This window comes from Rattus norvegicus, chromosome 5 (genome assembly GCF_036323735.1).
Source record: "Rattus norvegicus strain BN/NHsdMcwi chromosome 5, GRCr8, whole genome shotgun sequence".
NCBI lineage: Eukaryota > Metazoa > Chordata > Mammalia > Rodentia > Muridae > Rattus > Rattus norvegicus.
Genome location: NC_086023.1, coordinates 56,036,520 through 56,063,414, shown reverse-complemented (window position 1 = coordinate 56,063,414; position 26,895 = coordinate 56,036,520). Strand labels below are relative to the sequence as shown.

At 35.9% G+C, this 26,895-nt stretch overlaps 1 protein-coding gene across 10 annotated transcripts in view; it reads left to right on the top strand.

Moving 5' to 3' along the window:
- The window catches only part of Lingo2 (leucine rich repeat and Ig domain containing 2), a 1,322,423-nt gene that overhangs the window by 425,258 nt on the left and 870,270 nt on the right, over nucleotides 1-26,895 (top strand). The window lies entirely within an intron of this gene.

Genomic DNA, 26,895 nt, shown 5'->3' with positions numbered 1-26,895 from the left:
CAATCTACAACTGGAATATTTTTATTCATATAAAAGCATACATGTACTTTCTTTACCTTAAATTAAATGACTTCCTTATCCTGAGATGATAAGCCAATGTTCTAATTTTTTTTCTCCTAAAAGCTATCTACTATTGATAACCTCCCATTTCTTTAGTGGCTTTGCATCCTTTAATGCTGCCACATATGAAATTACCAAATCCCCAAACCAGTAATGTTCTCTGTTGCCATAGTAGATAAAGTACAATTTTTTATTGGTGTCCTCCAATCACAGGCAAGGTACAAGGAATGTTCTTAGTGAGTATAATACATTAATGATCTCTGTGTACCAATACTTGAGCATGCTGTACTGTGATGTAAGGAACACCATTTCTAAACTGCTTTAGTGGTTACTTTTCATTAGTTCCCATGTTGCACTCGTTTACTAATTATACATGATTCAAAATAAGTTATTAATTTTTGAAATTTCAAGCGGCTCAAGGTACAATGTATTTTTTTCTGAATAAAGCACATACATTATTCGTTCTACAAGGACGTGATTGTGTCTGAATTCTTTATTAAATCACCTCTCTTTCTTTGAATTTGTTCTTAGCAGTTGCCAGGCAACTCTTATGATGCTTGGAAAAATATTCTGAGAGAAAAAATTTAAGAATAAAATTAGCAGAGGCAGGGACCCCTTGTAATAATGTGTATTACAGTTGTTCAGATGTAAAATTAGCCACTATGAATGAAGGTTATTATTTAATGGCATACTAAATGGGACTTTCTGTCCAATAGTAAGCTAGGACTCCCACCCACAATTTGCTTAAATTGCAAAGGATATCTTCATTCCTGATTTCTAAAGAAAATGATGTTGAAAAAATAATGAATTCTATACTGAATTTTTAAGGTGAATAGTGATATATGATTCAGCTCAAGCCTTGATATAAGTCATTCAGGCTGTCTCCCTCCCACAGATACTAGGGAACCACAATCATTTCATTTGAGGTTTCCCAATGACCAGTTAATAGTACCAGGATGGAAATTCTGTTCACTCAGGTTTCTTCTATGAGATACAGCATTGTAATAAGTCAATTCACTATCAAAAATGAAATCTTTTAGAATTCTGAGACTAATAAGAAAAGACCTAATAAGGTAAGCAATGTCAATGTTTATGCGGATTGATTTCCAAGTTTCTAAATTTGTTTTTATGAGTCTTGGACATGGTAGAAGTTGTTAAGGAACAATTTATTATTAGATAGCATTTCTCCTATACTATTCCTATGCTGCTTGTTTTGTTATAACATAATAAACATACATAGATTAGAAAATGCAATTAAGTCTCATATTAATAGAAGCTTCAATCAAAAACCTGATTGGCTTTAGAAGTAATGTTAAATAAAGGCATCGAGCCCAGGGAGATGGCCTCGTCAGTACAGTGCCAACTGCCAAATGTTAGGACTTGAATTCAGATAATTGGCAAGTGTGCAAGACCTAAGCATAAGTAGGTAGGCAAATACAGGAGAATCCCACTCTACCTGAATTGGTAAACTCAGGATACTGGAAAAGACTTCATCCTATGACAGAGGAAGTGAGAGAGAACAGGAGAGAGAGAGAGAGAGAGAGAGAGAGAGAGAGAGAGAGAGAGAGAGAGAGAGAGAGAGAGAGAATGATTGACAAGGAACATGCCCAATGTCAACCCCTGGTTTTCACAGGCTCAGTCAGACACTGTGTTGTACTTGCTTCTGCACACATACACAGCCTCTCAGGTGTCCACAAATAAAATAAACCTGCATGTGAGAGCATGTGTTCATGTACACATGCAACCCCACACACACAAACCACAAACACATACACACACATATACACATATCACACACACAAATACACACACACACCTCACACACATAAACACATACACATACACCACACACATATCACACACATGCACACACACACCACACATACAAACACACCCCATACACATATACACACTTACACACACACACACCACACACATACCACACACAGACACACACCAAACACACACACATACACACACACCATACAAACACACACACACACACACACACACACACACACACACACATGCTCACACACCACACACAGTGATAGCCCTTCATTTCAAATGTCTGTCACTTTGTTTCTATCTCTGTATCAAACTCAGCCTACTTTTATATTTTTGAGAATTGAATTAGATTCCTCTCTCTCTCTCTCTCTCTCTCTCTCTCTCTCTCTCTCTCTCTCTCTCAGTTTCAGTGCATAAATTATCTAAATCTATGCAGTATTTAAAAGAAACACTTAACATTAGCAAAAATTTCTTCTTTATTTGTTCACCTAACTTGGTAACTTGGATATCTCCCAGCTCACTTTTCTTTTACTTATGGGTTCTGTGACAATTTATGGAATGTTTATAGTACGGTCCACTTAGACCCCAGCTTACTTCCATTGCAATTCTTTCCTTTCTGAAAGAACTTCTAGTAACTAAACTTGCGACCTCTGCTGGTTGGACCTCACCACAGCAGAATTTGAAGTCAGTAACAAGCGTCTCTCTCCCTAGCTCAACAGCTACTTAGACTAGCATTATCTAAAATGTAATATATATTTTTAAATGAACTGAATCTATTATAATGAATACTGTGATTTTCCACATAATTTTCCTTGCTAAAATTCTGGCCTCATTTTTCATCCCTCTTTCTTTTTTTGTCCTAAAATGATAACATCCTTCATCACTTCCTCATTTAAAGTTCCAATGTCAGTCCCATCCCTTCGCTAATAGCTTCATAATGTATCTTTAATGACCTACTTCTTCCCATCAGAAATATTTCCTTTTATATTTGTTTAAATAAGGACAGTGCTATTAAGAGAGATTTTGCATTTCGTGTTTTATTATTATATGAATATTTGGCAAATTATTTAAATATAAATTATTTTAAAGCAAACATAGTTAAGAGTCAGAGATTGTATGATGTTCTCCAATTCAAATATGAGCAAGTGAATTTGTTTGATTATGAAGTATTCCTTACCTGACATGGGATGAAGGGATGTTTTTCTATTCATCTGTATCCTTTGAACTTACTTTTGGTTTAGATCTTTACCAAATAAAATGACTTAAGAAAATATTCCTAATATTGACTTATCAGTGAGTACATATAATGTGTGTTCATTTATGACTGGGTTACCTCATTCAGGATGTTTGATATTTTATAGTTTCATCCATTTGACTAAGAGTTTCATATAGTCGTTGCTTTTAATATAGCTGAGTAGTACTCCATTGTGTAAACGTACCAACCACATTTTCTGTATCCATACCTCTGTTGAAGGACATCTGGTTTCAAGCTTCTGGCTATTATAAATAAGGCTGCTATGAACATAGTGGAGCATGTGTTCTTATCATATGTTGGAGCATCTTTTAGGTATATGCCCAGGAATGGTATAGCTATGTCCTTAGGTAGTACTATGTCTAGTTTTCTGAGGAAATGCCAGACTGATTTCCAAAATAGTTGTACCAGTTTGCAATCCCATCACCAATAGAGGAGCATTCCTCTTTTTCAACATCCTCACCAACATCTGCTATCACCTGAGTTTTTATCTTAGCCATTCTGACTGGTGCTAGGTGGAGTCCCAGGGTTGTTTTGATTTGCATTTCCCTGATGACTAAGGATGTTGAAAGTTTCTTCAGGTGCTTCTTGAGCATTCGATATTCCTCAATTGAGAATACTTTGTTATCTCTGTACTTCATTTTTTAATAGGATTGTTTGGTTCTCTGGATTTTAAATACTATGCACTCACAGATAAGTGGATATTAGCCCAAAAGTTTTGAATAACCAAGATATAATTCACAGACCACATGGAGCTCTAAGAAAGGAAGACCAAAGCATGGATGCTTCAGCTCTTCTTAGAAGGGGGAAGAGAATGCTCATGGGAAAAATAAAGGGACAAAGAGTGGAGCAGAGACTGAAGGAAAGGCTAGCCAGAGACTCCCTCCTACTGGGAATCCATCCCTTATGCAACCACCAAGCCCAGTCACTATTGCTGAAGCCAAGAAGTGCTTGCTGACAGGAGCCTGATATGGATCTCTTGAGAGGCTCTCTCAGAGCCTTACTGATACAGATTAGGATGCTTGTGGCTAACCATCAGACTGAGTACAGGGACCACAATGGAGAAGTTAGACAAAGGACTGGAAGGAGTTGAAGAGCTTTGCAACACCATATGAAGAACAACAATATCAAACAACCAGACTCCCTAGAGTTCACGAGGCCTAAACCACCAACAATAGAGTACACATGGAGAGACCCATGGCCCCAGCGCTTATGTCGCAGAGGATGGCATTGTCGGGCATCAATAAGAGAAGCCCTTAGTTCTATGACTCATTTACCCAGTGTAGGGTAATCCCAGAGTGTTGAGGTGGGAGTGTGTGGGTGGGAGTGGGAGTATCTTCATAGAAAGTAGGGAGTAGGGGAGGAGAAAAGGGAATAACATTTGAAGTGTAAATACATAAAATGTCCAATAAAAATAAAACTTTCCTGAACAATGCCTGACTTTCAAAGGCGATTATCTGACTGTGCTAATTTACAGATGTGAAACAAACCTCCAATTGTTACCATCTTAAATGGTTGGCTGTTTTATTCTATAGTCAGAAGCAATTAGAAATGATGCTGTGTGTTTTAGTGCCTGGCCTCTGGAGGAAAATCAGCACTAATCAACCTCAACTTCTCCCTGATGGCTGATACTTTTGAATGTCAAGTATTTCTAGAATCAAAAAATTCTCAATGTCCTTTTAGTGGACTGAAAATATTTTAGATACAGTATGATATATTAATTTGTATAACTCACTCTATGTTGAAATTTCAGCTTACTGATTAGTCATAATACCATACAACCATGCATATTAATAATGTGTTTGTCAATATAGGTTATTACTTTCATTATCAACTGAATTTTTAAAAAAGGCATACAAATACCAAACTAAACAAATAAATAAAATAAAGATAAGATTCATGACTCAGAGACACTTTGTTTCATCTGATGCATGGAGAGAAGTAAGAGGATGAAAAGAGCTAAAGAAAAAGAGAAATCACATTATATTAATTTAGTTATATAAAGACATTTTTAAAAAAGCTTCTCAATACTGGTAATGCATTCATAAGTTAATTTGTTAGTCAACTATTTCGCATCAGCACTTTATGAAGGGAGAAAAAATAGAAAATGGCTCAAGATAAACAGAAACAATGCTTTCAGAGGAAAAGACAAAACGTATGCTTAGATATTAAAAGGTGTCTTTTGTATGTTTGTGTTTCTTCATTCTTTCTTTTTTATTTTTTCCCTCCATCTTTATTAACTTGGGTATTTCTTATTTACATTTCAATTGTTATTCCCTTTCCCAGTTTCTGGGCCAACATTCCCCTAACCCCTCCCCCTCCCCTTCTATATGGGTGTTCCCCTCCCCATCCTCCCCCCATTACCGCCCTCTTCCCAACAATCACGTTCACTTCTGAAGAATTATACAGATACTTGTGTGTAGCCAATTATACACACAGCAAGGAGTTCATCAGCAGAGGATTCCTGAAAGATCCTATATCTTGTTGTAAGTCTCAGTTCTAATATACTGCAATTAGAAGGATTGGGAGAGATATAAAAGGCTCTTGAGAAGGCAAGTATATCTTGATGTCCTAAGATTGGGATAGAAAAAAAATATATATATGTACATATATATATATATATATATATATATAGAGAGAGAGAGAGAGAGAGAGAGGAGAGAGAGAGAGAGGAGAGAGAGAGAGAGAGAGAGAGAGAGAGAGAGAGAGAGAGAGAGAGTCAGTCTTCAATCTTCAATGTCCTGGGCCCCTGGTATGAATAGAACTGAATCAAGATAAGGGAGAACAAACAAATAAAAAGGACTACATCCAGTGTATCTTGGTGGCTCTGTTAATATCTGAAAATTTTCCAAGTCAGGAAGACTAAGTCTTTCTGAGGATAATTCATTGAATGTATTTTTGTACATATAATAACACTTTTATATATTTATTTCAATTTTTGTTCTTATTTTTGAGTTTCCAATAAAATATTTTACTTTGGAGCTTAGGCTGATCTTGAGCTCATTGCATAACTCAAACTGGTCACGAAACCTGTGTCAGTTATCCTGCCCTCTGACTGCCAGTATTACAAGCATGAACACATCACCCTACCAGATTTTTTAAGCATTATACAAGGTCATAGAAATTGTGAAAGTTAATAAAATAACTTAATATTCTAATTTATGTATATCACGTATTGTTTAAATAATGTATAATTATTTCTTCAAATACCATTCCTTTATGGTAACAAAAACTCAATACAATTTCTTCTAGCATTTTGAGAATTCTAACGCGCTTTCTTTCTGTGGTCATTCTGCCATGCAAAAGCATATAAATGGATTTGCAAAGATATCAGTGACAGTGTTGAAAATGGTTAATACATGTCATATTACCAACTGGCTGCCTAAAAGAAAGACATTTGATAGGAATGATCCTTAACAAATAGAAATAAGCTGAGGATTCACATTAGGTCCCTACAGACGCTCAAACTCTCTAGAATAGATTGCTTTGATTTAAGATCATTCTTTTCATGAGGTAGTGTTGGTTTCATTGGTGTTGTCCAACTCTAAGACTGTGGTGGTGGAGGATTTACCAGAACTGACTGTACATCATGGTTCACTTAAAGTATGATGTACGGACACTTCCGTTGACCATGTAATCATATCTCCTTCGAATTCTATAAAAACAAAAAACAAACAAACAAACAAAAAACAAAAAAAAGAAACAAACAAAAAACAACTCAAATTTTGGTTTAGGATTGTATCTAGCACTTCATTCTACTTCCTGTTTTATTCCTGTTGGTCACTTCTGAATTATTACGTAAACTAATCACCACACTAAGAAATCACAAGTGCTTTAGCAAACAGTTCCTTTGCTCCTCTAAACTCCTCTCACATGCAATAAAAGAGGTTTTTAAAATATACTTTAACTCACTACTTACAATATGCATGTTATTGATAAGGTAAACAAAAAAGTATAAATTGTTGAGATGAAAGGGCAGTGGGAATCACAATCATAAGTCATACTTACACATTTATTCACTTAATTATTTATAGACACTTTAAACTTCCGTCATAATGATCAGAAGACTTCTGACAATATGTGAAAGCTTGATTGCCCTTGGGGATTTCCAGTACTTGAGTTTCTCTCTGTCCTTTCATAAGCAGATAAGAAGTACCCTTCCGATTTTTTTCTTCTCTATTTCTTAATTCAATTACAACAAATACTGCACACTTTGATACTTTCTGAGGGCAAACAACATGTCGCTAGTTAAGGTTTATCTTGTGTTTTATCAATGATAAAACTATTGCTTGGATTTCTTAACTTTTCCTAACATTGTCAATTGCTTTAGAAAGATATTTCCATCCTTGAAGGTTTTCTCCTTTCTAAAACTACCTTTAACTATACATATTGATCCTGACTGCAATCCATATTCTCTATCTATATTTCTGTGCTAGAATCTCTAGCAATGGCAGCCATACATAATTTCCACTAGGGATAACCTGAGATGATTTGGATGTTGGTTCAAATTTCAAATTTCACTGTGTGTGTGTTGTTTTCTCTGGTTATGTGTGGCCTCATGTTAACTGAGCATATATGACATGGCTCTGGATTCAAATACCACTCATGTTAACAGAAAATTAATTTGTGGTGTTTCCTATAAGGATCTCAGTCCCTAAGAACCCCCCCCCATTTTTTTAGGTAATGTCACAGCCTTTATATTTTTCCATCTTTATTAAATTGGGTATTTAGTATTTACATTTCAAATGTTATTCCCTTTTCCGGTTTCCAGGCCAACATCACCCTAACCCTTCCCCTCCCGTTATATATGGGTGTTCCCCTCCCCATCCTCACCCCATTACCGCCCTCGCCCCAACAATCACATTCACTGGGTGATCAGTCTTGGCAGGAACAAGGGCTTCCCCTTCCACTGGTGCCCTTAATAGGCTATTAATTGCTACCTATGCAGTTGGAGCCCAGAGTCAGTCTTTGGGTAGTGGCTTAATCCCTGTAAGCTCTGGTTGGTTGGCATTCTTTCCATATGAGGTCTCAAGCCCCTTCAAGCTCTTTCAGTCCATTTTCTGATTCCTTCAACAGGGGACCCGAACTCAGTTCAGTGGTTTGCAGCTGGCAATCGCCAATGTATTTGCTATATTCTGGCTGTGTCTCTCAGGAGAGCCCTACATCCGGTACCTGTCAGCCTGCACTTCTTGGCTTCATCCATCTCATCTAGTTTGGTGGGTGTATATGTATGGGGCACACGTGGGGCAGGCTCTGAATGGTTGTTCCTTCAGCCTGTGCTCTAAACTTTGCCTCCCTATTCCCTCCCAAGGGTATTCTTGTTCCCCCTTTAAAGAAGGAGTGAAGCATTTGCATTTTGATCGTCCTTCTTGAGTTTCATGTGTTCTGTACATTTAGGGTGATTCGAGCATTTGGGCTAATATCCACTTATCAATGAGTGCATACCATGTGTTTTTCTGTGATTGGGTTAGCTCACTCAGGATGATATTTTCCAGTTCCAACCATTTGCCTATGAATTTCATAAAATCCTTGTTTTTGATAGCTGAGTAATATTCCATTGTGTAGATGTACCACATTTTCTGTATCTGATATTCCTCTTTTGAAGGGCATCTGGGTCCTTTCCATCTTCTGGCTATTATAAATAAGGCTGCTATGAACATAGTGGAGCATGTGTCTTTGTTTTATGTTGGAGCATCTTTTGGGTATATGCCCGAGAGAGATAGAGTTGGGTCCACAAATAGTGCAATGTCCAATTTTCTGAGGAACCTACAGACTGATTTCCAGAATGGTTGTACCAGTCTGCAATCCCACCAAAAATGGAGGAGTGTTCCTCTTTCCCCACATCCTTGCCAGAATCTGCTGTCGCTGGAGTTTTTGATCTTAGCCATTCTGACTGGTGTGAGGTGAAATCTCAGGGTTGTTTTGATTTGCATGTCCCTTATGACTAAAGATGTTGAACATTTCTTTAGGTGTTTCTCAGCCATTTGGGATTTCTCAGCTGTGAATTCTTTGTTTAGCTCTGAACCCCATTTTTTTTATTAACTTGAGTATTTCTTATATACATTTCAAGTGTTATTCCCTTTCCCGGTTTCCGGGCAAACATCCCCCTCCCCCCTCCCCTTCCTTATGGGTGTTCCCCCCCAACCCTCCCCCCATTGCCGCCCTCCCCCCATAGTCTAGTAAGAGCACCAGTGGAAGGGGAAGCCGTGGGTCCTGCTAAGACTGAACCCCCAGTGAACCCCATTTTTAATAGGGTTATTTGTCTCCCTGTAGTCTAACTTCTTGAGTTCTTTGTATATTTTGGATATAAGGCCTCTATCTGTTGTAGGATTGGTAAAGATCTTTTCCAAATCTGTTGGTTGCCATTTTGTCCTAACCACAGTGTCCTTTGCCTTACAGAAGCTTTGCAGTTTTATGAGTTCCCATTTGTCCATTCTTGATCTTAGAGCACAAACCATTGGTATTTTGTTCAGGAAATTTTCTACAGTGCCCATATGTTTGAGATTCTTCCCCACTTTTTCTTCCATTAGTTTGAGTGTGTCTGGTTTGATGTGGAGGTCCTTGATCCACTTGGACTTAAGCTTTGTACAGGGTAATAAGCATGGATTGATCTGCATTCTTCTCATGCTGACCTCCAGTTGAACCAGCACCATTTGCTGAAAATGCTATCTTTTATCCACTGGATGGTTTGGGCTCCTTTATCAAAAATCAAGTGACCATAGGTGTGTGGGTTCATTTCTGGGTCTTCAATTCTATTCCATTGGTCTATCTGTCTGTCTCTGTACCAATACCATGCAGTTTTTATCACTATTGCTCTGTAATACTGCTTGAGTTCAGGGATAGTGATTCCCCCTGAAGTCCTTTTATTGTTGAGGATAGCTTTAGCTATCCTGGGTTTTTTGTTATTCCAGATGAATTTGCAAATTGTTTTGTCTAATTCTATGAAGAATTGGATTGGAATTTTGATGGGGATTGCATTGAATTTGTAGATCATTTTTGGTAAATTGGCCCTTTTTACTATATTAATCCTGCCAATCCATGAGCATGGGAGATCTTTCCATCTTCTGAGGTCTTCTTCAATTTCTTTCTTCAGAGGCTTGAAGTTCTTATCATATAGATCTTTCACTTGCTTTGTTAAAGTCACACCGAGTTATTTTATATTATTTGGGACTATTATGAAGGGTGTCGTTTCCCTAATTTCTTTCTCAACTTGTTTCTCTTTTGTGTAGAGGAAGGCTACTGATTTATTTGAGTTAATTTTATACCCAGGCACTTTGTTGAAGGTGTTTATCAGGTCTAGTATTTCTCTGGTGATACTTTTGGGATCACTTGAGTATACTATCATAGTGATATTTTGACCTCTTCCATTCCATTCTGTATCCCTTTGATCTCTTTTGTTGTCTGATTGCTCTGGCTAGGACTTCAAGAACTATATTGAATAAGTAGGGAGGGAGTGTGCAGCCTTGTCTAGTCCCTGATTTTAGTGGGATCGCTTCAAGTTTCTCTCCATTTAGTTTAATGTTAGCAACTGGTTCGCTGTATATGGCTTTTAATATGTTTAAGTATGGGCCTTGAATTCCTGTTCTTTCCAGGACTTTTATCATCAAGGGGTGTTGAATTTTGTCAAATGCTTTTTCAGCATCTAATGAAATGGTCATGTGGTTTTTATCTTTCAGTTTGTTTATATAGTGGAGTACGTTGATGGTTTTCCATATATTAAACCACCCCTGCATTCCTGGAATGAAGCCTACTTGATTATGATGGATGATTGTTTTGATAAGGGTATAACATAGACATATGGAAAACATATTCACTATCATGTTTGGCTTGTTATCTGTTGATACAGCACATATATCAGTTGGTCATTATATTTTTTCTCAAGCATTCTTCATATTTTCATGCAATTGAGCTCCCTATGATAATGTTTTATAACCATTGCATCTTTGCATTTCTCATGTACTATGCAGATTTCTGCTTTTATTACTTTGTGCTCTCATCATATGAATATTTCCCACTGAATTCTATAAGTCTAAATATTGCTTACATTTTAACGTACTAGTTTAGAAGCTCTTCTTCACTTAGAATCTAGACTTATTCAATTGTTAGACCTTTTATTGATCCTGATCCTTTGGTTTACATCATTTGTTACAAAATGTAGTTATTGCATTATTTTGTTCACTAATTTTTCTGACCACAGAATCAGTGACTGACTTATCTTATGCTGCTCTATTTCCCATGTATGACAACACAGAATGTACATGCTAATTAAATAGTTATCCAGCAAAGTGATCAACGAAATAGGAAAAGATAAGGGAATGAAGGAAGTTAGGAAGGAAGACATAGGGGTTTGGGATTTAGCTCAGTGGTAGAGCACTTGTCTAGGAAGTGCAAGGCCCTGGGTTCGGTCCCCAGCTCAGAAAAAAAAAAAAAAGGAAGGAAGACATAAGTGAAGAAATGAAAGAAAACAGAAAGAGAAGTAAAGAATCAATTGAGTTGTCTTACATTCATGTGGCAATGCTTCAGACAACCAGTGCAGAAACCTTTCAATATACAAAGTACACCAGGTAGTCTGGTAGTCTCTGATCAGGTAGTCTCTATTCTAATATAGTAGAGCGCAGGACTTTGGTAGAATTGCCAATAGTTCTGTTGACCAGAGTTCTTTCTTCATTGTCTGGTACTCAGAATTGGTAGTAATCTTGGTAATGTATATTAACACAGAAGTCAATGTTGTCCATGATATACACTTGAGTACAAAGGTTCCCTTTTCTGTATTAGGTACTTCCTTTTCTATGTGACTTAGATTCCCTTCCCCTAGTTTGACATAATCAGAGTCCTTGTTTACAAGGGGCATATTTCTTTCCTTTGCCTTTGATTCCATGGCATAAACAACTTTGGTCTTGAAATCTAAACCTGGAAAACAATGGAATGTAGCTGTTCTAGGAATCATAGTTCTGTATTGTAGAGTTCACTCTTTCAAAGATTGTGTTAGACTCTTTTCAGAGACGCTAAAAGACAAATACACATGCTCTCTTCTGATAAAACTAAAACATTTTTGTGTTGATAAGCTTGCCATTAAGTATTGAAATGAGTCCTTAAGCATAGAGATTTGCACAGACAGCCTTCATACTGTTAGATACCTGATTTTGTCAGGTGAATAGGGCATAGTTTAAGTATGATGTATCCAGAACAATAGGGAATGATTGCACATCACCAAAGGAGGGTATGATAAGAAGCACATTTACATTTCACTATTTTATATTCAAATGCATTCATTAGTGGAAAAAAAAGCATTATCTATGTCATTTCCAATGAAAATATTTATTTATTGAGAGTCATTTGAAATTACTATCAGATATTCCCATAGTAAAACTAATAACCTATATATTTTAGCTTGGCATGTACAGCTCTCATCCTCTTAGTTCCCATCTCACTTGTATTTTTCTAACAAATATATTTGCATAATGAATTGCACTCTAATCATATGCAAATTTGCAGTAGAAAGATTGGTACACACCCCGCCTCTGAATTACCACAAGGGTAGGCTAAAGGTTTAAAATAGGTTGCAGTGATTAAAGAGAGATTGATTTTACGTTAAGTCATGTAAAAGCATACAGAAACTATAGCTTATTAATATAGTAGAATGTATCCTGCCCACAATAGATACATTGCATTGGATGGTAGGGTTAAATAACCTAGACAAGTTTTGCATTCTCAGAAATTTCATTTTCAGGTTAAGGAACACAGAGTTAGTGAATGATCGACAAATGAGTAAATAGACAAAAGAGTGTTAAAGAATTACAAGTGCCGCCATTGAAACATGAAAGGATAAATAGAAGTAAAAGTAAGTATAGGGTTGCTCATATGTTCTGATTATTAAAGAACCCAACTTTAAGCTTAATTAAGAATAAAAAGAACAATACAGTCACTGAGAAATATCCTCCAAATTATATAGTATGACATAAAGGTAGAAATGTATATATCATGACTGAGAATAAAAGAAAGTTGATATGCTTAGAAGGCAATGATATGAGGTTAAAGGTGATATAAAGATTCCCAAGTGATTGGCCCATGAATGACTTAGCAGGTAAAGCTGTTTGCTACCAAACCTGAAATCTTGAATTCAGTTTCTAGGACCCATGCAATGGAAATATTTAAGCCTATGCAGTCATCAAAGACAGAGAAAAGGATGGACAATAAAACCCAATAATTAGAGGTAAAGCAGAGAACTTGACATATCCAAAAGGTAACTTAAACAAGACCAACCAAGCAGTGGAATTCTGGGAAATTGGACCATGGAGACCAGAAGAAAAACATGTTTAAACTATTCTACATGCAAACCAGTTAATAAAGCAAATGCTTTTTACAAAGCAGATGCTTATGGAGAACATTGTGGGATTTAATCTTTTACATTTGTGCTAAAGGAAAGCCCTTTCACCTGTTTTCCTTCTCTTCCTTTGAATGCAAAGACAGGCACAGTTTAAAAGATGACATTAAATAACCTTACATGGATCTGACCCTCAGGCTTTTCTTTTCTTTCTTTCTTTCTTTCTTTCTTTCTTTCTTTCTTTCTTTATTTATTTATTTATTTATTTATTTATTTATTTTAAGTACACTGTAGCTGTCTTCAGACACCAGAAGAGGACATCAGATCTCATTGCAGATGGTTGTGAGCCACCATGTGGTTGCTGGGATTTGAACTCAGGACCTCTTGGAAGAGCAGTCAGTGCTCTTAACCACTGAGCCATCTCTCCAGCCCGCTTTACTGTAATTCTAATTACTGTTATGAACAATCAGATAGTATAGGAAATGGTATCTCTTAGAATCATTGCTGTGTTTTTAATTGTTTTTAAACCTTAATTCTTTTAGTAAATAATTTTCCGTGTTCTTCTTTTTCATTATCTTTATACCATGCACACAAACACACACATATGTTGTTTCATTCCTTGAGGAACTGTGGGTCACTTCATAGTTCAGTCTGAATTCAAATTTTTGGGGGCACTGGATGCCACTTTATACTCAAAAATTCATGATATTCCAGTCTCAGTTTCCCAGTTGCTGGGAATGCACTGCCAGATTTGGCTTGACACATCATTTCAGTATTGTAGAAACTGTGAATTTACAATGCAAATATAACACAAACCACTTTATCTGATGTCAAATTACATGAACAGGGCTTTCCATTTTTTTGTCCTGTTTCAGCTATATATATACATATATGTATATATATTCATATTATATATAATATTATTTTGTTTAATATATAACTATTTTACCAGGTAAATTTTATATTCATATAAAAATTTACATATGAATATACACATCTTCCAGGTAAAAGAAACAAATATTTGTGAAAGCAGTGGATATGATTACATTGCTGGGTTTTGGTTGCAGGAGGTTAAGTAGAGATGAGCTGAGATGGTGCAAATATCAGGAGAAGATGAGAGCAAGTATACTCCAAACAGAAGAAAGAATGATGTAGAAGCTCTGAGATGAAGAAGAACTACCAATCTCTTTAGGAATTGAAAGAATAGTGAAAATCATGGAGCATAGAAAGTCACAGTGAAGAGTGATCAGCTGGTCAAAAAGAAGCCATGGATACAAGAGGTCATATTAACATTTTAAATAAGTATTGTGACAGTCAACAGAGAACAGGTTGGAGGGAAAAACAGACATTGAAACATTTCCAGAGGCTATTAAGATCATTTGGAGAAAACGCCATTTTATCTTGGTAAGAACACTATGTAGGAGAAGTGAAAGTTGGGCACAGTCTTACCACGTTTTAGTCTTTGTGGTAGACTCTATTAAAGGCATAAGGTAGCACTCTTTCTTGTATTGCTACACTAAAATATGAATTCACAATATGTGTAAAGATTATATGTTATCTCCTTGATTCTTGAGGTTCTGGAGTTTCAGGAAGACGGTCTTGACGTTTGTTCCCCTCTGCTGATGCTCATTTTGCTGTAGTCCACCAAGGTGTTAGGAATGTCCTTAAGGGAGAGGTACATTCCTATAATGCAGAAAGAGAGAAAATAAGAACCCAGATTTGTTGTTTCATTAGAACTAGTACTTGGAGAGCTACTATCTAGTTGAGTGAGACTAACCTTAGCCCCTCTGAGTGCAATAATGTCGGCGACCTAATTTCTATGTCGAACACCTACCACATTAGGGAACACTCTACTAAAGTATGTGTTCTTGACAGACAAAATGCATACAAATGAACCATTATTGTGTTTTAGTGACTACAGTTTTCCAGATAATGCATACTATCAGTATCTTGCCTTATCTTATGTCTAATTGGAAGTTTAATGAAAAAAAAATCTTGTTTCAAGATTCGTTTATAACAAAGGCCCCTTATATCTGTGTTCACAAATTGAAGAAATTCAATATAACTACATACAATGCAGATGCATCAGATGCAGGTTGAGGCCACCTCCAACCTGAACAATTTGACCAGGTTTAGCCTCAGTTTTAATTTTACTCTTTTATCTTACATACAAAAAAAACCCCTTTGTATTCTAGATTTATCAATTTTCTTAACACAAATGCTATAAATGTCAAAAGAAAAACAGTGGCATAAATATTGAGAGACTGGTAAGCCCTCTTTATGTATTTATCACAAATTATTTGATTCAAAGTATTGAAATGTATACTAGCAAGAATAGGATTGTTATTCTCTTTCTCCTTTGAATGGTCACTCCTATTTTTTTTAATTGGACATTTTATTTATTTACATTTCAAATGTTTTCCCCTTTCCCCGTTTCCCCCCTGGAAACCCCCTATCCTATCCTGCCCCACCCCTGCTTCTATGAGGTTGCTCTGCCACCCACCTACCCACTCCTGCTTCCCCGCCTTCACATTCCCCGACACTGGAGCATCACGTCTTCACAGCACCAAGGCCCTCTCCTCCAATTAATGTCCTACAGGGCCATCCTCTGCTACGTAAGTGGCTTGAGCCATGGGTCCCTTCATGTGTACTCTTTGGTTGGTGGTTTAGTTCTTGGGAGCTCTGGGGAGTCTAGTTGGTTGATATTGTTGTTCTTACGGGAATGCAAACCCCTTCAGCTCCTTCAGTCCTTCCTCTAATTTCTCCAATGAGGACCCTGTGCTCACATGAATCTTAAGAAGACAGAAGAGCAACGTGAGGATGCCTCAGTCCTTCTTAGAAGGGGGAACAAAATACTCAGGGAGTAAATACAGAGACAAAGTGTGAAGTAGAGACAAAGGAAAGGTCATGCAGAGACTGCCCCATCTGGGAACCCATCCCATATACAGACTTCAAACCCAGACTCTATGGCAGAAGCCAAGAAATGGTTGCTGACCGGAGCCTGATATAGCTGTCTCTTGAGATGCTCTGCCAGAGCCTGGCAAATACAAATGAAAAGATACAATGAAGTTTTGAGTTCTTAGAGAATCTATCATTACATTACCCAGGTTTCACCTTACCCAGGACAGACTTTCACATGAAACAAATGGTCCAAACTCCACCTTTACAATGCTAGAATTTTATATAAAAGATTTCACTGGAAAAATCAAGTCAACAAAATGGTCAGTGGTAAAAGAGTTTTCTTGAATTAATTTATCTCTCTCTTTTTTTTTTTTGAATCAGCCCAGAGTGTATATGTAAGATAACCTATCCAACATTTCATAGTGCTTATATCTTTGCCCAGACTTGAACATTTATATTCAGTTAATGTCATAGAAAGTATAAGAACAACAGTGTCATTGAAAACAAATATATACTTTAAAGTAAGATATTCAAGGGAATGAAGTCAGTATGAAACTTTATTTCCCCTAGTTCTCTCTGTAACAAGGTACATCCAAACTAAGCAGATGGCATTCTGTGGGTAGGGGATGAATGACTAAGGACTCATGACAGGATTGTATCACAAGATTATGTGTAATTGATGCATTTATCTCTAAAAGCTTTTAGTTCTGCAGAAGCTTACAGCATTGCTGAAAATGCAGTGAGTGAATGAACCAGACTGATCTGAATTACACTGTGTTCATAACTGAGGAGTTGTTACTACTGGCATTTTTGTTGATTTTCATTTGCATTGGTCATTAGTATGACTTTGATAACTGGCAGTATAATATATCATCACAGTGACATAAATAGACACAATGGTATGGATATAAATCGAAGGAAATGGTATATTTCTATATTTCTTTTGATCCTTCTCTTTTAGCTCACTTAGATTTTATGGTTATGTGTTAGGTACTGCATAAGCCTTGGAGTTACCATGCTGAGACTATTTTTACATTCAAGGGAACTATAATTCAGTGATACAAAATAAGGAATAGTTATGGATGCTTTGTTCATATAGATTATGTCATCTGATAAAATATACTAACAAAACAGCTTTTGTTATCATTTACCAAAATTCCATATGACCTTTTGTCCAATTATTTCAGCAAAAAACTTCATAGAGTAAATATCATACTCAGTTATTGATCTTGTCCAATTAAAATATATTTAGTACTTAATTTCAGCCAAATTGCACACACTGTAGTGCTAAGCTTCTGATTCTAAGTCTGGAGATTGTTTAGCAAAACAATACTAAACAATGTCTGTGAGATTTGATTCCAAAGCTCAGCTTTTGGAAATCTGAAAATAAAGAAAAAAATGAAAGAACACTGATTTACAATAAAACTTTATCAAAAAGAAGATAATGGAATTAGCTCTTTAATTGAGACAAACTTATTCTTGCTCTCAATTTTAAAATGTGGTTTTTCTTGTGGGACCAATTACAAAAAAAGAATCATTGAACTGGAAACTTATGGTTTTGCACTTACATATACAAGAATTTAATTATACAGTTATTTATTAAAGTGACTCTTGATAAAACTTATAGTGAAATGATAGCCCATAAGTACCTAGGAATATGATTTTACATGAGGCTGGACAAACTGTTAAGAAATGCCATATCCCAGTAATTCAGAGAAATATCTGAACAAAGTAAATTAGTTTTAAGAGCAAGATCTTTATCTATACGTACTGAAGAACATACCTAAAAAATAGCCTGAAGAATTTGCTGAAGATTATAAAGAGTAAAAAAAATAAATAAAACTTTTACCATTAACTTATTTTAGATCATTTTGCTACCTGATATCTTATGATGTTTGTAGATAAAGTGACCAAATTTATGTTTCATTGTTTGCCTGCCAGCCTCATTCTCCAACTCAAAAGAAGCACAGATGCATTTGCTGTGGCTTTGCCTTTCTTGTTTGTAGAAATACTTTTATCCATATGGACATATACTCTCATTGTATGACAGGAGCTGAGCCTAAGCAACTTGCGATGCTATTAGTGCAGGTCAATATTAGAGTTGAGCTTTCCAATTTTCTAGTACAGCCCAGACATTCATAAAATAGCATATCATGGATCTAACTGAACTTAACATTATAAGGATTTACAAGATAGTATCTTTCCCATAACCTGTTAATGTGACTTCCCAATTTGCTGCCAAATTATTTTGATAATCAATCATGAAATGTATGGAAATAACCTGTTTTACCAATTACAGTGATATGTTTGGTCGAACTTTTATTACCTGACAGGATGGAGTAGATATGAACGTACATACAAGAAAATTATTACATCCCAGTCAGATGGACGCCAATATAGCAAATGAAAGCTGGACTAAAAGATAAAAGCAAAATTCCCATAATTCTGATAGAACTTGAGTAAGATAAATGTTTGTACATATTCTGTATATTTTGTTGTAAAAATGTAGCTAATTATAATTTAATGGTATCTTAATGGTTATGTTTCTATTTATATATACTTAAAACAGGAATTGTGTTAAAAATTACATATAAATTAATTATATATTTACTTTTTCAGATTTTGGGGAGTGTTTGTTTTGATAGTGTGCTTGTATTTTTTAAAGTTCATACTTACTGATCTTGATCCAAGTCTTACTGTCTCTGAACTGCCCAGTGCTTATTTATCAGAAACAGTTACTCTAGAGTCTACTGTACATCCGGCCGACAGGAGCCGGATGTAGATCGCTCCTGAGAGACACAGCCAGAATACAGCAAATACAGAGGCGTATGCCAGCAGCAAACCACTGAACTGAGAATAGGACCCCCGTTGAAGGAATCAGAGAAAGAACTGGAAGAGCTTGAAGGGGCTCGAGATCCCATATGTACAACAATGTCAAGCAACCAGAGCTTCCAGGGACAAAGCCACTACCTAAAGACTATACATGGACTGACCCTGGACTCTGACCTCATAGGTAGCAATGAATATCCTAGTAAGAGCACCAGTGGAAGGGGAAGCCCTTGGTCCTGCTAAGACTGAACCCCCAGTGAACGTGATTTTTGGGGGGAGGGCGGCAATGGGGGGAGGGTTGGGAGGGGAACACCCATAAAGAAGGGGAGGGGGAGGGATTAGGGGGATGTTTGCCTGGAAACCGGGAAAGGGGATAACACTCGAAATGTAAATAAGAAATACTCAAGTTAATAAAAAAAAAGATATGCTAAGTGGACAGAATTCTTTGATTTCAGGATTAACTTAGAGATACATAGATCCCACTAAGCTACGAAATCATTTCTATACCTTAATCCAATCAAGTTTAATATTTGTTATCTAAGTAAGTATTTTTCCATGAAACCTTTACAGCAGGTTAAAATATGTGGAATTTCAAATGAGATGGGATGTACAATGCAAAAATGTTCATGCATACAACAGAATCCTCTCTCTCTCTCTCTCTCTCTCTCTCTCTCTCTCTCTCTCCCTCCCCATGTATCATCCATCCGTCTGTCTGTCTATCTATCTATCTATCTATCTATCTATCTATCTATCTATCTATCTATCTATCATCTATCTGACCTAAATCTTAGAGAGGTTAAGTTGGATTGAGACAGAGAAAACCTCCTAGTAAATATATTTTTCTCAATTCATGACATGTACAGAGAGCCAAGTGCACCAGAATAGAGTAGCACTCTTCTGTTCTAAAAAAACCACTTAGTGGTAAGGGAAGTCTTAGAACCCGAGTAGATGTTACCCACTAATCTAGAATCTGTGCAATACTAAGCTAAGGTTTTATAAGTCTGTGCTAAGGTTGATGATGCCTGGAATAGGTATATCTTTTTGTGCAGGGATTATAAGACAATGGTGGTTTTCATTATTATATTTCTAAACCAAGACCACACATATCACATTTCAACATGCATTCAAGTCCCAAAGGAATTTGTTAATTAATAACACATTTTTTGGAGGGCAAGTTTTGACAGATCAGAAATTAAGAAACAGGAACTCCTACATGTTTTGACATGCATTATATTGAACCTAACGTTTTGAAATAATCACCATGAAATCTCAGTCCTTTCCTGAGACACTTTCAAATACTCTGTTGTCATCATTTTAAAATTGAAGGCACTATAGCATTAAAACTGACAGGAATATTAAATATATCATATGTCTCTAAGAAACCACTAGGAATAATGATATTACGGTTTCTACAATAGAAACTTTAAACATGGCCTCTTTCTCCAGAAGTTATTTGCTTTGCTATATTTTAACAATTCAGACAATGCATTGCTTAATGATACACTTTTAGGCTTATCTTGGAAAATAATTGGATTTTTATGACTGTTTTTACCTTAAATTATAGACATATGCTTTTACAGCAAAATATACAAATAGATTTCCTTCTGATTAAGATACATATTATATTTTATTTTCTACTGTTTTCTTCAAGTTCCTTTTTACCTTAGACAAATCTTACATATACTTAACAACTACTGAGATTTAATTTTCAATAATATAAGGAGCTTGTTTTCTTACCCTACATTTTATTTTCTGAATCCAGCAAATACTATATTACATGGATATTTCATAAATTTAATTTTTCATTTTATTTTAAGTAGTTTGCCTGAATGGATGTTTATATACCATAAGCATGCCTGCTGTCTGGATATCATAAGAGAGCCTCAAATCTCCTAGTGATAGATGGTTCTGAAGCAACATGTGTTTATTTTGGATTGAAACTGAGTCCTCTGCAAGGACAGCAGCTGTTCTTAACTACTGAGCCACCTCCTAAACCCAAGAAACTTAATAAAAGAAAACTTTGTTGAATAATTACAATTTTCAAGGTATATGTGACCATCTTCTACAGGCTCTTGGCCACATCTTTAAGCTTATCAATTTATCTCTTAAACGTTTTAATAATATCTTAATGTGACTTATGTGAAATTTAATGTTATTTTTTCCCATAGACTCTTTGCTTTCATAGATAGCCACTTCCATGGACAGGAAATTAGAACCTGGAGAGGGAGCCTAGGACAGCACAGTAGGTACATGCTTCAAACTTCAAAACAATAGTTGTGCTTAGAGCCCTCTTAACTCCTCACATATGCATATTTTAAGTTTTATTGTCATAGTTTGCAAATGCTGTAATACTAAAGAAGTAGAAATTTAAAAGAAATTATGAAAACAATGATACTTGAACAAAAAGACACTTTTGCCTAAACTGTAATGATAAACTTTGATAGATCATTTCAATATGAATTTCACTAATTTCAGAGATGTATAAGTTGTCATGGCTACTGGCACTGAAGAAGACATTAACTCACATGTTATAATTCTTTGAAGAAACATTAAGAATAGAGATTATTCTGTAAAACCAGTAAATGTTTTGGGCAGCACATCAGAATCACCAATCAGTGAACATGGATTAGAGTTTAAAAATGCAAAGGTTTTACTTATCAGAAGCAACATTTTACATGTTAAATTAGGGTTCTCTCTTAATGTATGTTCACGATACATGCTATTTACGTGAAGATTTTAAAGAGTATACCATTCCCTCAATTGTGGGGGACCAGCACATGATCTGTATATGATGGCATTTATTGAATACTGCATGTGGAGATAATTAAGTTTTGCTCATTTGCTTTGATTTTGCAGAAAGGATCTGAAACGATAACACAGACTGACTGTAAATTCATTGTGTAGCACAAATGTGCTTCACTTTTGTGACACTTCCGCCTCAGCTTTCCAAGTGCTGCCTTCTTTACTTATTTTAGTATTTCTTGCAGTCAAGGCTTTTAAGATTTATTTCACTTCCAACCCATATATCTAAAAGAAAAAAAAAGATAGATGAATCTGTATGCTTCAAAGCCATCATTGGGAACAAAAACAAACAAGCTAGTCAACAAAGTGCTAATGTGTTTATTTTCTACTTTAACTTTCTGCTTGGGAGTGTTTGTTCTCCATAAGGGAGGAAGGACTATAGGGCAAAGACATAGTGATAAAAGCAACAGGAGCCCCAGCCTGACTTTCAGCATTCACCCAGCTCTTTAAATCACAGACAGATTTTACTGGGAACTATACAAGCTAAGCTTCAAGCATCTTTAATCATTTCAATAGTTGACTACTCTCTTGGTTGTTTAGTGGATAGCATTTCATGCATCCCAGTATAAGATATAAACATTTTGAGATAGATTGTTGATGGATAGGCAGAAAGATAATTGATGGATGAATGGATAGATAGATAGAAAGATAGATAGATAGATAGACAGACAGACAGATAGATAGAAAGACAGACAGACAGACGGGTAGGTAGGTAGGTTGATGGATGGATGGATTTATGGACAGACAGAAACAGACAGAAAAAGACTATATATTTCATTCTAGCAGAAATATTTTAAAATCTTCCTTATACATTTATTCCAATAGATGAATGAAAAATGAAAAATTAAAATCAATTAAGACATGCTTATTAGCAGTAATATAAAGCATCGATCTTTTTTCATTAAGTAATCATAGATAATTTCCCATGTAACAGATTTCAACCTTTCCTCTTAGACTCACGGAAATCCAGAAATTTATCCCTGACTCTTATCTTAAGTCACTTGTCATATGATTTGAAACACAGACACGTATGCACACACACACACACACACACACACACACACACACACACAAACAATTTATGTGGTTCTGAGAGGTACTTGCCTACATGTAAGTACCTCATGCATGCCTGGTATACACGAAAGACAGAAGAGAGTGTATAAAAGCCTAGGACCAGAGTAATAGAGGGTTGTAAGCAATTACTTGGGTGCCTCAGTCCTCTGAAAGGTCAGCTAATGATCTTAGTCACTGAGTTATCTCACTAGCACATGAAAATTGTATGCCACATGCAAAAATGTAATATGCTATTTTGATCTAATTGAATGCAGTAATATATAACACCACAAATCTTGCAATATACCACTAAAAAAAGATAAAATTTAAAAATCTTGTTCTAAAAGAAAAACCAAACAAATCATAGAATTACATACTTCTGGATTTTAAAAAATGCAGATACAGTTTTAATCATTATGTTTGTTAGAGTTACAGTTATATATGTTTATCTGTTTATATATGTACGTTCACAAATAAAATATGCAAAGTTTTGGGTATTTTTCACGTTAGAATTATGCTATTACAATGGTTTCTGATTAAATAACTTGGTTTCCTATATATATATATTCCTATATATTCCTAGAATTCTTACAGTGAATAAATAATATTTTATTATAATATTAATGTTTATGTTTATGTTTATATTGTTATTGCTTATGCAATATGCACATCATTTTTCTACAAGGATCACAGTTTCCTAAAATCCCATACTCAATTGGGTTGAACCTTATATACTCTGCACTTTCAATGCCTACTACACTTTATTTAATTGATGAATTGAACAAATGATTATGGAACAACATAAGCATGACTCCATCCATCAAATATGAACAACAGAAATGTACAGCTATACAGTGAGATAAGAATGTGAGGGCCAAGGCTGGCATCACATCCCTTAATAGACAAGTAAGACTGCAAAGTGACTCAAAGGTAATGGAAATGAAAGATATCATAAACTAAATTTGCATTTATTCACAATTCTTAATTTGGAGATTATATTTTTGCATCCCTAAATCAGATCACATCAAGTGACAGAACCAAGTTTAAGCCACTCATCCCAAAAATCAGCATAAGCATCAAATAATTTCTACTAATTTTAGTCATGGTATGCCTTCCACTGAAATTATTTTCTAATGTTAGATTCCATAAGTTCCTGGCCAATAAATGTTCCTAACATAGTTTCAACTACGTTTTGGAGACAAGTACCACCTTCATGCCATCAACTCATCCCTCCCTCCAAATCCCAAGATGCTTTGTCTTCTAAGCTTTGCTTTGGCTAAGAACTGTGATTACCACATAAGAACTAAAGATTCAAGATTGTCTAATCAAATGATGAGGTCCTTTTACATGATAATCTGATTAGGACTTGTCTAGGGCACTGTAATTAGGGTTCGGATTTACTGCCTGTTTCAGAAGATAGAACTGTAACATCCCTAGCCAACCATTCCATATTGCTCAGACTTACAGTACGGCTTATTAGCTGTCCATCTGTTTTTACGTGTGGCTCGCTCCTTAATCAAGCAGTTTGAGGACATACTTCTTGCCCACGAACTGGCTGGAAATTATCTGTACGCATTGTAAGATAGTCTAGTTGTTATTTATAGTTAATTAGAAAAGACGAGTCAGAGTGCTCCTGTCTCTGTGCATAGAGTGAGATATCATTCTAAGGCTAGCACATTATTTTCCTTCGCTTGATGAATGTTTACTGTCACCGCTCAATAAGAGATGAGCTACAGTCTGCTAGTTCTGGCAGTGTCTGCATAGTGGGGCTGTTTAGCTTGTCCTCCCGAATTACAGCTCCATTTATTTCATCCAGTTTCATTAATCTTTTGAGTTCCTCCAGGGCTGATGATATGGCTACGGTTAGTGTTGAGTGGAGGATTAATTACAAGTAGTTTGGACCAACACATCTATGGAAGCCAGCCCCCCAAATGATTTGGATGTCATTTTAATTAACACAGAACACACCTGTAATAGACTGCAGAACTCTTTGCAAAGGGAAGTCTCTTGAGAGAAGGTCAAGTGACGGGTAGGAAAGCAACAAAGAGGACCCTCAGGACAACCACAGACGAGGAGCATAGTATATATTGAGGTGACAATACGTGGTGTTTACTGGCAGGACACAGCATATGGTTTATCTCATTTTTGAAAAGGTAAATGATTTGAGTTTAGAATGTGCTTCAACACAAAGTAGCTAGCCATAAAAGTGATTTTCTGTGGAGTAGAGAAACCTTCCATGAAAGAAAAGTACATACCTAAGGTGATTTTTTTTTAAGTGCAGTGAATCTTAAATCTCTTTTCTATTTCTTACTGCTGACATGTAAAATGTCATTTTGATTCTGCTCATCTTTTCATCAAAATCATCAACATGTCAAATCCTGTAGAATCATTGAAACATAGTCAGGAAACCCAAACTCTAATGCCAGAAAGAAAATAACAGTCTGTGTTTTGAAAAAAAAAAAAAAAAAGAAGGGCTGTTTGCTAAATGATTTTTTTCTTTGTAATGGTTTTTATTTCCTCATCAGCTTACATTATAATTTAAAAGATGTACTTCTAGGAGGAAAATTTTGATTCCTAGAAAATTATATCTTATTCCTAATGCACTCATTATGTTTGTCAGACTGTGAGGTAGGGATGAGAGGGGTGAGTGCTAATGCTTATGGTGCACTTCGGTTGTTCCAGGTACTGGTAAAGAGTTTACATCTGTAGCATGTTTACTCCTCCAACTTTTGATGTAGGTGTTGTGATTGCTTTAACGAATAGAGTCTTTGTAAAGTACACAAGCATGTCTGCTCCACGTTTGCATTTTTTCTATCTCTCTGATCCTTTCCCTGCCTAGCGTATCTCTCTCCTTTCCTGGTTGTATTTCCCTAGTTTCCCTAGGAAAAAAATCATTACTTTTTTTTCCATACTAAGTTGCCAACAAATGTAGGAATATTTACTCTTCCCAAAATACTCCTTTGATTGTGTTTATTTTTGTTGTTTATTTGTGACTGTCTGCCTTGGATGGCAGTGGTCCCTTGCATCCACCATAGTAGGTGTCACTGACACATCTTTCACATCACTGAGCTGACATGAGACACTGGTATTCTTTATTTTGTCTCATTGTTGCCCATCTATACTACTGACATAACAAGACTTGAATCTTAAGTCTTAGATTACATGCTCTACCTACCTCTTAGGTATCACTTATATCCCAACCATGCTTCCTTTGTCTGATTCTCGTTGATCTCCTAAGTATGTTCTATACTGGGGATCCCAGGTTCTTTACTTTCTCTATACCAGTTACTTTGCCCTCTGTAATATCACTTCTGAGTACTCACAGTCATGCATCAAACTTTAGTACTACCAATATTGTAGAGTTTCCATGATCTCAGGTTCTTCCAATACCCTAAATATTTGTTACTTAACTTTCTTAATTCAATAATCTTCCAAATTCAATTAAAGTTTTACAGCATCCCTTGTACAAAATCACTGGCCTCCTCCTGCTTAAGTTCTTATTTCCTACCGTCTCCAGATGAAAGGCAACAGTTGTTGTAACCTACCTTAAAAGCCCTGAGTCATTTGCCTTTTGCTCACTTAATTTTGAGAAACAAACAAGCCATGGTTAACGCTACCTTTCACCTTTCCCTGGCCAGTAATATTACAACTGAATGTGACCAGAAGAACATGTGAAACCCAGTTTAATATGAGTAGCTTTTGGCTATATTTATACCCATAATATCAGGTAAATGTTTAACTCAGTTTTTCAGATTAGTGTATCTTATATTCATCTCTTTCTGCCAGATTAATAGCTACTACTTTCTCAAATCATGGCTTTGAAACTTATTTGAAATATATATAATGTTCAAATTAGCCAGTTGTCACAAAACCCCTTCTCAACCAC